The sequence below is a fragment of the Trematomus bernacchii genome, unplaced genomic scaffold, assembly GCF_902827165.1.
Source record: "Trematomus bernacchii unplaced genomic scaffold, fTreBer1.1, whole genome shotgun sequence".
NCBI classification, from domain to species: domain Eukaryota; kingdom Metazoa; phylum Chordata; class Actinopteri; order Perciformes; family Nototheniidae; genus Trematomus; species Trematomus bernacchii.
Genome location: NW_022987725.1, coordinates 48,063 through 67,220, shown reverse-complemented (window position 1 = coordinate 67,220; position 19,158 = coordinate 48,063). Strand labels below are relative to the sequence as shown.

General features: G+C 41.4%; 1 protein-coding gene across 1 annotated transcript in view; it reads left to right on the top strand.

Annotated features, from left to right (window-relative positions):
• Positions 1 to 8,467: 8,467 nt before the first annotated feature.
• The window catches only part of LOC117493933 (carnitine O-palmitoyltransferase 1, liver isoform-like), a gene marked incomplete at its 3' end in the record, with an annotated part of 47,624 nt that continues 36,933 nt past the window's right edge, over positions 8,468 to 19,158 (top strand). The window contains exon 1 of the mRNA XM_034144532.1: positions 8,468 to 8,575. The remainder of the gene's footprint in view (positions 8,576 to 19,158) is intronic.

The window sequence follows — 19,158 nt, the reverse complement described above, 5'->3', positions numbered from 1 at the left end:
TAAACAAATAAATTAAAAAAGGGAACGCAGGGATGCAAACTCATCAGGTATGAAAAAGGTGACAAGGATCCGAGCCCCCCGACCCCACGGAATATCGGCTTTAAAAACCTGTTTCACGCCTTCCCCCGGTACCGGGGCGGATAAAACGCGTCATTTGCAGGAAACAACGTCTAAGGAATCTTAATATTGAATAAAACTATGAATGTGTTATATCCATGTAACGGGAAGAAACTCAGCTAACTGATCTTTTTAAAAAAAAAATTCAAAAAAAAACCCACAATGCTAGCACTCAGCCTCTGAATTAGCCTCAAGCGAAAAAACGGGACCTACAAAGGCACTTAAACTCACTCATAACTCCCTTATTACTTATCCTAGATGCACAACCAACCACTCTTTTTTGGTGTCCTGGAGACACTGAATCTAACGGTGCCCACCTCAACACTCAGTGATAAACATTCGCGACGCTCTAAACGAAAGCGTACATCATCACATGTGGAGCTAAGAAGCTAAACACGTAAATATGGCTTACCTTGGTCAAAAGTGGTCTTCAATGGCATTAAAACGATAAAAAAACGATGCTGCAGTTAATCCATAGGTTCATCCTATGTGTCTGTGCCTTCTTTGAAATTATTTCTGATAATCCATAAGCAATACAACTGCGTTTTAGTTTCCAAACTCCAGAAGGAGACATTCCTCCAGTTTGGTTTCGTTTTCCACACGCGAAGCGCCCACATTTTTTCTTTACAGCTTGTGTGGGTGTTGTCCTCCCCCTTCGATTCTATTGGCTCTAACGGTCACAAGGGTATGTCAACCAACCAAATCGAGCAAGGGGGGCCAGAGATAGGTCAAATCCACCCAAATGACCCCAGATGGCCCAGTTTTTGGCTAAATCTCTCTAAAAAGGTCAAATTTCACTTGTTTTGCATCAATCTTGATACAGGGTACTTATTATATGTTGTACTTTGGATTCCTAAAGCTTTTAGTCTACTAACCCATCATCCAAGGGTAGTTTTCACTATCTGTAAAAAATAATTTTTGGACGGACACTATAATTTACAGTTTTTTACTATGTAAAATCTGAATTTTCTTTAAAATAAAAAACATTTATATTGATTCTGACACTTCTACATCCAACTCACAGGTTTATCATTACTTTGAGAAAAAAGATTATTAATTTAACCCTTTTAGAAGGGAAGATATGGTCATTTGTTCTGGGAATGTCATTTTCGAGCCTGAGACCTGAAAAACAGGCTCAGAGTGGAACAGGTTTAAAATGAGGAATAACAGGATGTTAGCAGTCAGAACAACTAAAGCAGTTAATAATAACAGAAACGCCAAAGAGTCACATCTAATAGAAATGTATAAAAGCATTTATTTTAATTGTGTAGCAGTCAGTTTATAATTTTGAAAATGTATTTTCATGCCTCTGTGCAAGGCTGTCTTTCTATCTGTATAGCCAGTGGTGTAAAGTAACTAAGTTCATAAACTCAACAAGTACTATACTTGGGTACAATTTTGAGATACTTGTACTTTATTTAAGTATTTCAATGTTTTGCTACTTTGTTCTTCTTCTCCACTACAGTTCAGAGGTACATGGTGTACTTTTACTCCACTACAGTTCAGAGGTACATGGTGTACTTCTACTCCACTACAGTTCAGAGGTACATGGTGTACTTTTCCTCCACTACATGTATTTATACCTTTAGTTACTTCACAGATCTGGATGAATGATGTGAAATATAATCAAGTGTTAAATCAGACTTTAGTTCCACCTGGAGTAAATCCACAAGCTACCCTGCAGTATACAAAGTCATTCAAACTAGCTGCACCTTTACCAGCTTTGAGAACACTTTCATGATCAATCATTATAAAACATATCATATATATTATTCTGAAATGGACCAATCTGCACAATGACTACTTTTACTGTCTACTTTCACTATATTTTGATGAGAAATACTTTTCTACTTTCACTTGAGGAACATTTTGAATGCAGGACTTTTACTGTAACAGAGTATTCCTACACTCTGGTACTTCTACTTTTACTCAAGTACAAGATCTGAGTACTTCTACTTTTACTCAAGTACAAGATCTGAGTACTTCTACTTTTACTCAAGTACAAGATCTGAGTACTTCTACTCAAGAACAAGATCTGTGTACTTCTACTTCTACTCAAGTACAAGATCTGAGTACTTCTACTTTTACTCAAGTACAAGATCTGAGTACTTCTACTTTTACTCAAGTACAAGATCTGAGTACTTCTACTTTACTCAAGAACAAGATCTGAGTACTTTTACCTTTACTCAAGTACAAGATCTGAGTACTTCTACTTTTACTCAAGAACAAGATCTGAGTACTTCTACTTTTACTCAAGTACAAGATCTGAGTACTTCTACTTTTACTCAAGTACAAGATCTGAGTACTTCTACTTTTACTCAAGTACAAGATCTGAGTACTTCTACTTTTACTCAAGTACAAGATCTGAGTACTTCTACTCAAGAATAAGATCTGAGTACTTTCTACTCAAGAATAAGATCTGAGTACTTCTACTTTTAACTCAGTACAAATCTGGTACAAGATCTGAGTACTTCTACTTTTACTCAAGTACAAGATCTGAGTACTTCTACTTTTACTCAAGAACAAGATCTGAGTACTTCTACTTTTACTCAAGTACAAGATACTTATACCACCTCCGTTTATAGCCTATGAAAGAAACTATTTGAAAACGAAGGCTAAAGCTAACGTTAGCAGATAGTGACAATGTATGCTAGTTAGCTAGCTCAACGATTCATTAAATAATATTGCGACAGGAACACTTTTCAGTGCACATCACGCTCTGCCGCTCCGACAGGGAGCTCTGCTCTGAACACCCCGTTCTAACCAGCGGTCCAGTCTGTGCCACAGTGACTCCGGACCGCACAGTTAATATTAACGAACGCACCCGTAGGTAATGTAGCTGCTGAAGCTAGACCCTCATCCCGGAGCAGCAGAGCCTTATTCTACATCCATGAGCAGAGCCGGCAGGAAGACTCGAGCACACAGCTCGCGCTTCATTATAATATATACAAAAAGAACACCATGCGTGTCATGATGGCACATAACAGCTCGCGGCCGCAGATTACTCCGGGTCCCAGACCCCCCCCATACCCCAAACATATTTTTATTGCAGATCTACATGAATCACACAAACGACCTATTTTGGAATCAAAACGGCGAATTTCGCCGAAAGGTGACCAGTTTGCATCCCTGGGAACGTTATGGACATGTTAATACATTTTATTAAAATGTGATTATTTCAAAACAGTTGTCATAAAAGAGTAAGAAGTTTGTTTAAAAGCACAACACATTAACATACATGGAGACACATGGTTATTACTTGATGGTTATAACTGCATCTGGCTCTTGGGCAACGTATCACTTCATGCTGTGCATCACGAGCCTCTGTTGCACTTCGACCTCTGCTGTTCCCTGTAAATACAAACAAAACACTAAATTGAGTACAAATCAGGACACACCATGTGTTTTCCTCAAAACAAAAATCAAATCCGTCTTGAAAACATAACGAGCCAGTTTACATTAGCTGTTAACAGACGGTAACAGAGGTGCTATTCACATGCATTACAAGGGGTTTAAGCCATCAACAAAAGGCTGGTTTGCAAGAAAATGAACCAAATAGTCATGATATTGATATAGTTCATAAAATGTCCAACTACTTCTTTTTAACCCCACCTCATGCTCAGAGATTTATATAAAGTGCAGGGTTCTTACACCTTTTCCAAAGTCAAATTCAAGCACTTTTCAAGCATTTTCAAGCTTTTCAAGCATCTTACAGCTGTTGTAAATTACGTATTTATATACACATACTTATACTCAAATGATTATTTCCCTACCTCACATTAAATCAGATGTTCTTTATGCTATAAACAACCAAATGTGTGTTTCATAATAGCATTCTACATGAGGATGAACAATTAAAAATGTTAGAAAAGAAACTAAGTTTAATATTTCAAAACGAGTGACCCATCTGTACGTAGACTGGGCATCCCATATAACCTGGCTGAGCCAATATAAAACAATCAGCCAAATAACTTTTCAATATATTATTGATTACTATTTTTGAGGTACTTTTAGGTTGGCAGTAAACACAAGTCAGAGGTAAATGGTGTACTTTGACTCCACTACATGTATTAATACCTTTAGTTACTTCACAGATGTGGATGAATGATGTGAAATATAATCAAGTGTTAAATCAGACTTTAGTTCCACCTGGAGTAAATCCACAAGCTACTCTGTAGTATACAAAGTCATTCAAACTAGCTGCACCTTTACCAGCTTTGAGAACACTTTCATGATCAATCATTATAAAACATATATACAATTATTAGGGATGCTCCGATCGCCAATTTTGGGGCCGATCGCCGGAATCAGTATCGGCCGATACCGATACCGCTCTCTTTTCCTCTCTCCCCCTCTCTCCCCCTCTCTCTCTCTCCTGACAGCCCGTCAGTATCTCCTGCAGCTCACTGATCCAGTAATGAGTGACCCGACAGTGAAGAATAAATATATTTATAACTAGTTTATCTTGTTCCAGAGGTAGATAAAATAGCTAAGAGTGTTAGGTCTAACTCTTAATGTGTGCTCTGCTCCGCTCACCGGTCCGTCACAGCGGGTGGAGCTGCAGGGTTTCTGCTTCACACACACGTTGCATACCGCTATTTTACTGTCTTTTTCGGACACTTAAAATACTGCCAGACTAGTGAAGCCATTTTGGCGAGCTTGTTTTGCCGCGCACAGAGAAAAGTGTCATGTATTTTACATGCAACGATAGCCTAATCTAAAATGCTCTACTCTGGCGTACCTTTCGTGTGGTGTGGCTCGTCAGCGCAGACTCTTGCATCGTTATTGTTGCACACTTTGCAGGAGGCTACTCTTGGGCTTGACCCTCGTCTTAGCCATGGCTTGTATTTGTCTTCTGCTAGCCAACGCTCGTTGACACGGCAACCTCCTGGCATACTGTCATCTATCACTCTCATCAGAATGCCCAGGTCACACACGTAACAAAAACACTTGCCGGTCACGCGCATTGCGCGGGAAGGCCGGAGCGGAGCTGTTTTATGTAAAAGCGAAGCAATTAAGCGCTCCGACTTCTTTATTTTCTTTTAATCTAAAAAGCGAAGTAAAGCATTTACAATTTCAAGCACTTTATCCCAAATTCAAGCACCATTCCCAAAATTCAAGCACTTTTCAAACCTTGAAAACACCTCGTACAATTTCAAGCATTTTCAAGGATTTCCAGCACCCGTACGCACCCTGAAAGTGGCACATGGGTCCTAGAATAAAAAGAACAGACGATTATTTCAACTTTTATCTTGATAAGTGAGAGCGCAGGCCAGTCTACATGAATGCAGGGCAAGGCACGTTTCTGTCCAAAGGTTCCATGATGGAGTCGATAATGTTTTAAAATATCACTTTGAGTGATGACACTAGTGCTGCATAGTTTACATCTCCATCCCATCTGTGATTCAAAAAATAGAAATGGGTACATTTACCTGATGCTCATTATATTGGTATGCAAACATAACACGTCTTGAATTAACCTCTGAAACAACAACTAGTCTGACACACTCAAGGGCTTACCTAATGTGAGCCTGAAGTCCATAGCAGGAGGCTAAATGTCTTCAAGAGGAGGTGTGACTGTTTTCTGGTGAGGCAAATGAAAGAACAAAATAGTTACATGATGACAATGTAACAATCATTTCAGTAGAATTCATCAAAACATATTTAATTAAATTAATGGAATCAAACATTAAAACACAATTATCATTTAAAACGGTATTGTATTTATATACATTTATAAGGATGGCATTGTTAGATACCAGTACAATTCCATGATTCTCTACACAGCAGATCCTAATAACTTCAATATACACTCCTTTATCTCGTTTGCATACTGTCTAATATCTACTTTATGTTGTAGTAAAACATCTCCTTAATAAAACTGTATTTATTGATATTTCTCGCTAAAGACTGCATTTTACTGGACTACATTGAACACATCTTGCTGACGTTATACATGCCTCCTCGCCCAATACACACTTTTACTGAATTGCGCCTGAATGCACCTTAACTGAAGTCACCTCCGTCTCTTTCTACTGAGAGCTAACGTTAACTCTCCTGCAGATTCCAACATGGATGTGCATCTATAGCGTTGCATAAGCATGAAAAATATAGTTTGCACTTAATTTTGTATAATAACAACTCGATGCTGTAACTGCAGACTATGAGTTTAAATTGGGTACACTAAGATTGTAGAAAGATAATTCATTGCTCACAGTAAAACAAACGGCGAAATACATACAGAGGAATTAATATCAAATCGGCGCATTAGTAACTTACTCTTACATAACCGCTGGGTTATAAAGTAGTAGGGAATAGTTTTAACGGAGGTATTTTACCGCACAGCATGCACGGCAGGAGAGCCTCTGAGCCCCGCGGCCGCATCACGGTGCCCGGGCCAACGCTTAGAGCGGCATAGGGGAACAGTTTGCGGAGTTGATTCTTAATGTGCTCTTAACTTAACCACTTTTAACAGAATTGCGTCGGTAAGCACTTGATGCAAACTTTGCCCAACAACTTTGCGTGAAGAAATAGACTACATGAGCACGACAGGGCTGAGTCTAACTTTAACAGCAGTAATGGCGCTGGCATGCATTCAAATGTCGATGTTTCGTTCAAAACAGTGAATACAAGAAAAGTAAATAACTTGCTAGTTAAAAAGCAGTAATTAATAACTCAGGTGGCATGCTTACTTGTTTTATGATGGTTTGAGGAGGATCCAACGTAAACACGTGTCCAACTGCTGAAGAACCGCTGCAAAGAGGAACAGGAAGTCTCACACCGCGGTATTCTCGTTTGAGGGCGTGGCATGACCGTGGCGTTGACAAAAGCATTTTTATTACGTTTTCCAAAACGTCTTTTTAAAGAAAGTTCAGAAAATGTGATATTAATTTACAAATTAATGAGTTCTTAAAACATGTTCTCATTGTTGCTTACGTGTTACTTATTTAAACGCACATTGAAAAAAAACTAATTTAGGGCAAGTAAATTACATAAAAAAATTGAGTTTTGTTGACTTCACCATCGGAACTGTTTTTACAGTGTGTTCTCCTTTGACCTTTGACCCCTAACCCATCACAGTCCTACTGCTATTTATTCAACTTTTACTTTATTATTTGCCCCTCTTGTTTGTTTGTTCGTGTTTTTGAGTTTAAACGGGAAACAAAGGAAACAATATTCAGAGATAGAGTGGCAGCATAAAGACATTTAGAGAAACAAAGTCTAATTAAATGTTAGTTTTAGTTTCAGTGTGTTCAATTGTGTAGAAATCCTGCATTGTGTGGCTGTGGGGGTCCGGCATGGGGTCAGGCATGGGGTCAGGCATGGGGTCAGGCATGGGGTCAGGGCGGGTCAGGCATGGGGTCAGGGCGGGTCAGGGCGGGTCAGGCATGGGGTCAGGGCGGGTCAGGCATGGGGTCAGGGCGGGTCAGGCATGGGGTCAGGGCGGGTCAGGCATGGGGTCAGGGCGGGTCAGGCATGGGGTCAGGGCGGGACACCTCTTCTGGGAATGCATGTTCATCATGTATGGTTCCTCTTTTTGAACCCGAGATGTACTGGTGGTGTATGTGAGGAGTGGGAGTGTCGCTGCAGAGAGAGGAACACAGTGAGGTCTCACTCTGACTCAGATCAAGTTTGAAAACGAAACGAAATGTTGAAAAGCAACAATGCAACTGTATTTTTAGGAAGTTAAATTGCTGTACATGTGTCTGCACCCCGCACTCCAAAGGTTTTATAAAAACAAAAAATCTATCGAATCACATAAAAAAACAAAAAAAGATAATAATGTAATAAAATATGATTAATTATAATAAAGATATGAAACCTCTTGTGGGACCAATCCTTCATAAAGACTCACTTATTCACTCAGCTGTCAAACCCCCCACCCCACTATTTTACTAACTACTGTTTGTGTTTTTATGTTTTCTTTGTAATGTTTCTGTTCTGATTTTATGTAAAGCGTCTTTTATATTAGATTTGTTGTTTTATATGGAGAGTTTTGGTTTTATATTTCAAGTCAAATTCCTCGTATGTGTGAACCTACCGGGCAATAAACCCGTTTCTGATTCTGATTTGGAGGATTAGGAAAAACGCTATCAAAATCGCATGTATTATTATTATTTTTTTTTTCTCAGTAGTATTTATTTATTTGTTTCTTTGTTTCTTGGGTTTTTCCAACAGCATCCAGTTATTCGATCAGAGCATGTATCAAACGCAAGTAAACAAATCTTCACTTTATAGAAAAATAAGTATTTCTGAAGAGTCGTCCTGGTCAAAGCTACAGCGCATGCGCAGAGTTACCGCCTCGCACTCCTCGGAGGAGTGACCCTCCTCGCGCTCTCTCTCTCCGAGTCTCTCGTGCGCACAGTGTTCAACTTCAGTGTGCAGAAGAAGGGAGGGGTGTTAACACACACATTCTTCTGGATTCTCCGCGACAGACCTCTCCATAAACACTCCTCAGGTACATTTACACTCTTTTACACAGCCTCCCTTCTTCTTCTGTGTTTCTGTTTCATGTTTTTAAAACGTTTCCTGTGATGTGTGTCGGCTTTGTGCTTCGCGCGGCGTGGGAGATGTTCGGAGCCTGAATGCACCACTGTGTGATGTTCGTGTACACACTAACAATGTGTACTAATACTGTGTACTTGTGCATAAGTAAAGGGTGTGTACACTGTACAGTAGCTTTGTATGAGTAGTTTGAGCAGTGTGTTTCCACCCACATGAGAACACTGATGAGAGCATCGCTAGACTTCCTTAATGCAACACATTCAAACAAGTGTTGTCTGTATTTATACACAAAGCTAATGCTAAACACAGCCAAGCTTAATGATGTCATAGCATATGAGCTAATTGTGTATTTACAGAAGTGGCGTTAAGTAACTCAAGTACTGTAAATATGACGTACTTGAGTATCTCTACTACTTTATACTTCTACTCCACCACATGTAAAAGTAGAAGTACTCAAATCTGGTACTTGAGTAAAAGTAGAAGTACTCAAATCTTGTACTTGAGTAAAAGCAGAAGTACTCAGGTATTGTAGTAAAAGTAGAAGTACTCGGGTCTGGTACTTGAGTAAAAGTAGAAGTACTCAAATCTTGTACTTGAGTAAAAGCAGAAGTACTCAGGTATTGTAGTAAAAGTAGAAGTACTCGGGTCTTGTAGTAAAAGTAGAAGTACTCGGGTCTTGTAGTAAAAGCAGAAGTACTCGGATCTTGTAGTAAAAGTAGAAGTACTCAGATCTTGTACTTGAGTAAAAGTAGAAGTACTCGGGTCTTGTAGTAAAAGTAGAAGTACTCAGATCTTGTACTTAAGTAAAAGTAGAAGTACTCAGGTCTTGTACTTGAGTAAAAGTAAAAGAACTCAGATCTTGTACTTGAGAGTAAAAGTAGAAGTACTCAGATCTTGTACTTGAGTAAAAGTAGAAGTACTCAGGTCTTGTACTTGAGTAAAAGTGAAAGTACTCAGATCTTGTACTTGAGTAAAAGTAGAAGTACTCAGATCTTGTACTTGAGTAAAAGTAGAAGTACTCAGATCTTGTACTTAAGTAAAAGTGAAAGTACTCAGGTCTTGTACTTGAGTAAAAGTGAAAGTACTCCGATCTTGTACTTGAGTAAAAGTACTCAGATCTTGTACTTGAGTAAAAGTAGAAGTACTCAGATCTTGTACTTTAGTAAAAGTAGAAGTACTCAGGTCTTGTAGTAAAAGTAGAAGTACTCAGCTCTTGATTATATTTTAAGTAGTAGGTTGTTTATTTATATTGTGTATTCTATAGATATACAGTGAATGTGTGAATATTTATTATATTTTAAACTCGTGCAATGCCTTTTTTGCAAGCTGCTGTAATTAACCAATTTGTGAAGTACAATCTAAAATCAAGCCATTTATTATATACCACGCCTAGCTGTAGCTACTGTGTGTTTACTGTGATTAATAGATTAGATTAAATGTGCTTTATTGATCCCTATTTGTTTTGTTGACAAGTCATCGCACAAGTTTAAAAATGCAATAACAATAAACATATACATTAAATATTTGCATATCTACAATACATAGAAACTACAGAGTAAGTTAAGATACACTTAGGGCTGCTCGATTATGGCAACAATCATAATCTCGATTATTTGGGTCAATAATTGATATCACGATTATTAAAAACGATTATCCATTTACTTTGAAAACATCCATTTATTGAACAGTATGTTTTGAACAGTTGATTACCCTGAACTTTAAGTAGAATTCAACTGAAAAACCAATAAAATAAATCGTTTTATTTCGATTATGTTGTTTTCATATTCGTTGCAAGCCAAAATCGTAATTGCGATTTAAAATACGATTAATTGAGCAGCGCTAAGATACACAACATCTAATCTACTACTAAATGTAATATATATATATACACCCGTTTATAGGGTTTTTCCCCGCGTGTCTAATTCAATATAGACTGTGTTGTATAGACTTCCTGCCTCACCTGTCCTTCAGGTAAATCCAGTTTATCACCATGTGGCTTTGAGTTGAAACTTCACTGCAGGGGTGTCAAACTGAATTTCATGGCGGGCCACATTAACATTATGGTTGCACTCAAAGGGCCGGTTGTAACTTTAAGACTATATAAAAATACATATATAAATATTTAAAGGGGACCTATCATGCAAAATGCACTTGTGTACGTCTGTTATACATGAATATGTGTCCCCGGTGTTCCAGGGAACTCACCAAGTGTCAGAAAACACAACCCTCTCTATTTTCCTCCATACCCAAATCTCTAAAAAAGGGGCTGCAACGGATCTGATAAAAACTGATCCAGATTTGAACACTGTCCTGACGTCAGGACGGTGGCGCTACGGCTATTGGGCCAACTCCACCAATCAGGAGGAGACAGCCACGGCCATTGCCGTTCTAAAGCGCTGGAGACGCTGTAGTACATATGCCAGGCCTGTAGGTGGTGCTGTTCTCACAGAATCTGCCCTTGCAAAAACAGAGCAAAAAAATGTCAAATTGAGCAAAATGAGGCATGGCTAAAATGCATGATCTGTTTGGTATTTTGAAGAAAAAAAGAAGTATAAATATGCCTTATATAGGTATGGTCCTACACTATATTATTCAATATAGCATGATAGGTCCACTTTAATATATATAAAATAACGTATTATATTACATGATTGCCTCTGAATTGGATTATTATCGGATAGGGTAATAACTTCATAATTAACTACGTCTGAAAGCAGAAGTCTAGGGCAAGTCTTTTCAGTGAGAATGTCACAAAATGATTTAAAAAGAAAAGCCAAATTCTGGAGAGAAAAAAAAGAAGTGACATTTTGAAAAAAAAGTCAAATTCTGAGAAAAAGGCAACATTTGAGATGCATTGTGGGACATGTAGTTTATGGGCAACGTGCTTCTGTAAATCGGCATGTAACCGTATAATAAACATATTATATTCTTTGCAAGCTCTTGTGGGGCCACATGAAGTGAAGTCATGGGCCGGATTTGGCCCCCGGGCCTTGAGTTTGACACCCCTGCTTTACTGCATTCCTCTTCAAACTTAACTAACCTCAAAGAGTCATGGTTTTTAGCTACGGAAACACATCTGGTTAAAATATTGATGTTGTTTGAGGCATGGTTGGTGAATTTAAAGGTGGCAGTTTGAGCTATTAAAGGTTCAGCTCTATTGCTTCTGCTACAACTTAAAGGTAGGGTAGGTAAGTTTGAGAAACCGGCTCGAGATCGCTAGAATTTGAAAATACACAACCGGAGAAAATCTGCCACTTCCTTACCGAGCCCCTCCTCCAACACACACGAACGCGCACATGACCAATGAGGGCACGAGATAAGTTTGTGCACAGATGGAAGGCTGACAGGCAGGTAGGCCATCCAGTTATTTTAGCCGGGCCGGCTCAGATGATTGGTCGTGCTTTTTACAGTACTACAGCTTCCACAGATGATATTTATTTATGGATTTGTTGTCAAAGCACTTCAGATATTCATTGCTATCGGGATGTTAAGAGCATTCCATGGAATATAACAACAAGTGTATCTCGAGCCGGTTTCTCAAACTTACCTACCCCACCTTTAACTCAGGGTTTAGTCTGATTCAAGATTCAATTCTTCATCATCATGTGCTCAGCAGCTACAGTGAAGATATTAGGGCTGTACCTAAATATTCGTTAGTTGGAGTACTATTCGGGTTTCAATTTCGTTATTCGGATATTCGTTTTTTTTTATTTTTTTATTAATAAGAGCTTGTGCCTCTTCGGGGGGTGCTAACACTTAACCATAAACGTCATCGTTTACTTTCTCCGTCTTTATAATGTAGATATGACTTTTTCTCCATTAATCTCCGTCACGTTGTTTCCATAGCAACAACAACTTCCTGTCAATAGCGCTAACTCGTTGGGCTATAAAGGAACTACAGCACGGTCACATGACTTCACGTCACCACCGCTAAGCTAAAGGAGGCTAATGTTGGGCTATAAAGGAACTACAGCACGGTCACATGACTTCACGTCACCACCGCTAAGCTAAAGGAGGCTAATGTTGGGCTATAAAGGAACTACAGCACGGTCACATGACTTCACGTCACCACCGCTAAGCTAAAGGTGGCTAATGTTGGGCTATAAAGGAACTACAGCACGGTCACATGACTTCACGTCACCACCGCTAAGCTAAAGGTGGCTAATGTTGGGCTATAAAGGAACTACAGCACGGTCACATGACTTCACGTCACCACCGCTAAGCTAAAGGTGGCTAATGTTGGGCTATAAAGGAACTACAGCACGGTCACATGACTTCACGTCACCACCGCTAAGCTAAAGGAGGCTAATGTTGGGCGTGCTAACGCTTAGTCGTCTCAATTAGACACTTGATAGCAACCTCAGTTTTAAAATGGGGTATTTTCTGTCTCTCTTCAGCTTGTGTTAACCACAGACCTGATTTCAAAGTGAACTCTGACCTCACAAAACAGGTTTTTGGCTATAAATCAGGAACTCCTAGGGTATGTTAATGACGACAATTCCACACAAAAGGGGTGACGTTTGGGACGAACATAATAATTAACTGTAACTCTAATTGGGTGGTGGAGGCAGTAATTAGAGAGTAGTTTATTTTCTGTATGTCTCGTTGTGTTTGAAGCTGGTTTTTCTGCACAGTTTCAGATAAAGACTTTAAGACATAATAGCTCTCATAATAGCTAGTTTAGAATAAGCTGTTTGTTGACGTGTCCTTAACCAACCTATAGGATTATGGCTGAGATGAAAACACATCTTTACATCACACTGGTGTGTTAGTTACCTGATGTGAGCCTGTGGTGTTTCTCCAGAGGCCTGTACTACGAAGCAGGATGTTCTCTTATGGCGCATTTCCATTGCAGCGCGTAGCTCGCTTTAAGCGTGCCGTGTCGTGCCGTCCCCTTTTTTGGTTGTGCTTCCACTAGGCCTCGTTCCGGCGCGGCACGGCGCGGGGCCACTTTTTCCCCTCTTTTCTGGCCCTAGAAAATTGTGGTTCTATCGGGGCCAACAAACAGGGCTGAGTCGGGCTGAGTATGCTAAACTAGAGAGAGGAGCGCTGGCAAGAGGGCTAGAACTACAACAAGATGGACATATTTGACCGTGATTTAATTGTAATACACGTTTCAAAATTATGCCGAAGTAACAACATACTGATACCGGTTAGTAAAAACCATGAATTAATGCTTTGTCAAGTCTGCAGACTTTTTTTGTCAAGTCTGCAGACTTTTGTCAAGTCTGCAGACTTTTTTTCGTGTTTTTCTAGATGGAGATTGGCTAAGCTAACGCAGTATATGCTCCGACCGTCCACACTCACAACAACGGCCTATACAGACATAAATAAAGCAGCGACTGTATTCACCATGACACAGGCAGTCTGTGGTTTGTACTTGTTTAACTTTTGTCCAGTTTCTGAACATATATGAGGAGCTGTGAGCTCTGAGTGCTAACAGCTAACGGCTGTGTTGTGTTTCTGGATTTCTCATTGAAGATGACGTCACGGCTCCGCCTACACTGCGTTACTATAGTAACTACCCCAGTTCCTAAACTGTAATGGAAGCGCAGCATGAAGTGAGTCGGCCCTGTTAAGGCCCAACGCGGCCAAGCCGTACCGAGCCGTACCGAGTGTGGCCGAGGCCGACCGTGTAGTGGAAATGCGCCATTAGCTAACTTCAGGGAAAACTCGGGCTTTCCGGTCCTACGACGCTGGTTCTCTTTTTAGCGGGCTAGATCTCCATGGTAACTTATGCTGAGCGGCTAACCTCCTCGGGAAGAGGTTAGGTTGCAGGCTAAGAGATCAACTCAGTGAAAGCACCGCCTGCTGACCAATCAGAGCTCCGTGTGCGGAGTTTAAAGATATCAAGTCATGTTACAGGATAGAGGAAATACAGAAAAACTGCCGTTGCAGGAAAGACGGCCGGCAAAAATCAACTGACTGTGTGAACGTGAACATTAATAGAATATCCCCTCCCATCTTCAGAGCAATCTGACTATTATAACATTAGCGTTAAGAAAGCTTACTTAAATATCTGCCACAACATAAGTAACCGGATCAGAGTAACATTAAGTACAGTCCGCGGCACTGTGAGTGCAGACGTAGATGTGTCCCATTATCATTCATATCATATCACATCATAATGTATCATATATCTCCTTATCTGAGTCAGCTGAGCCGTATCTGGCCGTGCAACACTCACAGTGTCACATACTGTATGCAGAAGTATTATTTTAAGCAACACATTAAGTTGACGAAACACTCGAGTCAAATGTAATTAAAGTCAGATCGTGTCTTGGACGGGGCAGTGATATCATAAACCTGTTAATGTACGCATTCAAACGCTTTTTCTGTTACCAGCTGTATTCACCTTGCAGGTGCAGCTATGTGGCTTTTATCCTGGATAAAGTGTTTAAGTCATGGATGTTTAAAGTTTAACTTCTTCATATTTGACTAATATTAAAGTTCACTTTTCATTCAGGAAGTATGACGCTGCGCTGTCAGTATGCTTGTCCATGTTTGTGATTGGTCGAATGCTCCAGATACCACCCCTTTCATGTGAACGCGCACCTAACTAGATAGGACACGGCTGGCTTGAGCGATCCACTTGATAACCAGCGTCGTAGTACAGTTTAGCGAGAGCGCGTATATCCTATTCTCTGCAGACACTTAAACATCCTGCACAAAGTCCCACACCTGAACGCACCATAGACTGTATTCATAAAGACTGTACATCCTGCTGCATGCTGGTCATGTGACGTGCTGTTACTGAGCACACCATCACTCATTTTAATGTATTTATTGTTTATATACTGAGTATTATTTGGTGATATTTGACTGGATCAACATAATAATACATTTTATTTTAGGCGCCTTTCATGACACCGTACAATTAGTTAAAAAAGAAAACGCTACTAGGCAACAGAACATGATAAAAACACAAACAGGAAAGCATGGAGGAGACAAGTGGACACACATGAAACATATAATGGAGCACTACAGTGAGTAGGCAGATCTGAACAGGTGGGTTTTTAATTGGGATTTGAATGTGGTGATTGTGTCTGACTGTCGGATGTGCGGGGGGGAGGGAGTTCCAGAGTCTGGGAGCAGTGCAGCTAAAAGCCCGAGGGTGGGGTGGGGGGGGTCAGCAGACCAGCAGAGGGAGCGAGAGGGGGTGTACTCCTGAAGAAGGTCAGCCAGATAGGGGGGGGGGGGGCAGGTCATGTAGGGCTTTGTAAGTGAGCAGTCGGTTTTTGAAGTTGATGCGTGGTTGAACGGGGAGCCAGTGGAGTTGGATGAGGATGGGGGTGATGTGTCCTGAGGCCGTGGTGCCGGTGAGGGTCCGGGCTGCAGAGTTCTGTATGATTTGTAGTTTATTGATGAGCTTGGTGGGAATGCCTGAGAGGATGGCGTTACAGTAGTCGATGCGGGACGTAACAAATGCATTGACCAGGGCTTCAGTGTTTGATTGAGAAAGGGATGGGCGGAGTCTGGAGATGTTGCGTATGGAAGAAGGCAGTCCGGGTGATGTTATTTATGTGAGGTGAAAATGAGAGGGAGCTGTCCAGGATGACACCAAGGCTCTTAAACATACCTCTTAGTCCCTTTTTTAATGGTTGTGTTTTGTGTGTTTCCCAAAGACACAATTTTAATTCACGATAAAGTAATCTGAATCCATACAAAAAACATTTATACTGTCTCATTCTTTAAGGTGATTCAATCATCAGATATTAAATGTTAGCCCAAAACCTAGAAGCTTTGAACATCCTGTGATTAAAACAATGCTAACACTTTATATTAAGGTACACGTATTCACCATCAACTAGTTGTTAATTAACATGCATATTAGCAGTTTATTGGCTCTTTATCAGTCATTATAAAACACTTATTAATGCCTTATTCTGCATGACCGTATTCTACAAGTAATAAGTCATTAGTTGAGAGTTTTTCCTCAATAACCCTCTAATTAGTGCTGATTTATTGCAAGTAAGGGAGTTGTTGTCCATGAGTTTTGGTCTTAATATGCTCTGCTCAATATGGGCCTAATAAGGCAGTAGCACCACAAGAATAGTCTCCATAATAAAAATGTGGTATTTCTAACTCAGACTATGTTCCCTATTCCCTAAATGTTGTTCATAACCAATAAGCTGATATGCATTTTGTTATTAATCTTCTTTACTTGCTTGTAAAGCGCTTTGAGCTCCAGGAAAAGCACTTTATAAATAACATGTATTATTATTATTATTATTATTATGTTAATTAACATCTAGTTCAGGGGTCGGCAACCCCTGGCACGCGTGCCAACATTGGCACGCGGCACCGTAACCAGTGGCACACTAGGAATAAGTGGAATAAGTGTGCAAAATATTTAAATTGTATTTTCGGATCCTGAACGAGATCGCCGCCAGAGCGCGTCTCCCCGTTACCTGCAGAAGGAAGCCATGCACGCAGCGCAGCCCCGCTCTCTTTAACTCCACAGTGCTGATCGTTTCACCACAGAGGAAAGCACTTCACAAATTGCAGTACCCATAAGGAGCTGTACAAATACCACAGTTTTTGCGTGGCTGTGTCTTTAGTTGAAAGCCCAGTGGCGATCTGCTCATCTCTCATTGAAATAATATGCTACAAAGGGGCGGACTGGCCATCTGTGTGTTGAACTTTCCTGTCGGCTCCCAGACCGTAGTCGAGGAGGGCAGAAGCAACAAGCTTCAGGTTCAATAACCCACTTTAGCTTAAATGACTGGAGAGAGGTGAGCTCTTCTTGGGAGGCCGTTGCATTTATTTAGCTGTTCTTCTGTTTCACAAAATACATCACAGACCTCTGTTTTTCTGCTGCCTCGTTTCACTTCCAGAAACATACACACGCTCGCTCACTCTCGCTCTACCATCCACACACACACATTCACACGCCACACCCCTCTCTCTCTCTCTCTTAAAGGGACAGCGATCTCATCTCACTCTGCATGACCCTAATATTATAACATGTGTGTTCTGGAGAATCACAGAACGGACGATCGTCCTTATTATTATGCCGTTTAAACCAATTATTTAAATGGCATCATGTAAGTTGTGCTGACAGGTACACACACGAGGCTCCCCCCGCCCTCCTGTTGATAGTTCACCAGCGTCAAGTTCCTCAACCCCCCCCCCCGTCGATAATTCTCGATCGTTGGCACGCCGATAACAATTTTTTTTTTTAATGGCACTTCATATCAAAAAGGTTGCCGACCCCTGATCTAGTTGATGGTGAATACGTGTACCTTAATATAAAGTGTTACGAAAACTATTTTAAAAATCCAGAAGCGCAGACCTAGTGCTCGTTAGCATGCTAACACGCTAATGTGCCCACAACAGTTCAATCAGGAGAGACGGTGTTGATAAGAAAACATATTTATTGCCAGGAATACACAAATGAATGTAATGGAGTTTTGGCGATTAGGCCCCGTTGTGCGGGAGTATCATTCGGGAGGGGAGACCCGATCAGATGAAACCCCCCGGGGTCTAGACACTGGTGGTGGTGAATGGATAGTTGGGTTCGGTCTGAAGGGGAGTGGCTTAGCTTGACCCTGGTGGTGGTGAATGGATAGTTGGGGTCGGTCTGAAGGGGAGTGGCTTAGCTTGACCCTGGTGGTGGTGAATGGATAGTTGGGGTCGGTCTGAAGGGGAGTGGCTTAGCTTGACCCTGGTGGTGGTGAATGGATGGTTGGGTTCGGTCTGAAGGGGAGGGGCTTAGCTTGACCCTGGTGGTGGTGAATGGATAGTTGGGGTCGGTCTGAAGGGGAGGGGCTTAGCTTGACCCTGGTGGTGGTGAATGGATAGTTGGGGTCGGTCTGAAGGGGAGTGGCTTAGCTTGACCCTGGTGGTGGTGAATGAATAGTTGGGGTCGGTCTGAAGGGGAGGGGCTTAGCTTGACCCTGGTGGTGGTGAATGGATAGTTGGGGTCGGTCTGAAGGGGAGGGGCTTAGCTTGACCCTGGTGGTGGTGAATGGATAGTTGGGGTCGGTCTGAAGGGGAGGGGCTTAGCTTGACCCTGGTGGTGGTGAATGGATAGTTGGGGTCGGTCTGAAGGGGAGGGGCTTAGCTTGACCCTGGTGGTGGTGAATGGATAGTTGGGGTCGGTCTGAAGGGGAGTGGCTTAGCTTGACCCTGGTGGTGGTGAATGGATAGTTGGGGTCGGTCTGAAGGGGAGGGGCTTAGCTTGACCCTGGTGGTGGTGAATGGATAGTTGGGGTCGGTCTGAAGGGGAGGGGCTTAGCTTGACCCTGGTGGTGCTGAATGGATAGTTGGGGTCGGTCTGAAGGGGAGTGGCTTAGCTTGACCCTGGTGGTGGTGAATGGATAGTTGGGGTCGGTCTGAAGGGGAGGGGCTTAGCTTGACCCTGGTGGTGGTGAATGGATAGTTGGGTTCGGTCTGAAGGGGAGGGGCTTAGCTTGACCCTGGTGGTGCTGAATGGATAGTTGGGGTCGGTCTGAAGGGGAGTGGCTTAGCTTGACCCTGGTGGTGGTGAATGGATAGTTGGGGTCGGTCTGAAGGGGAGGGGCTTAGCTTGAC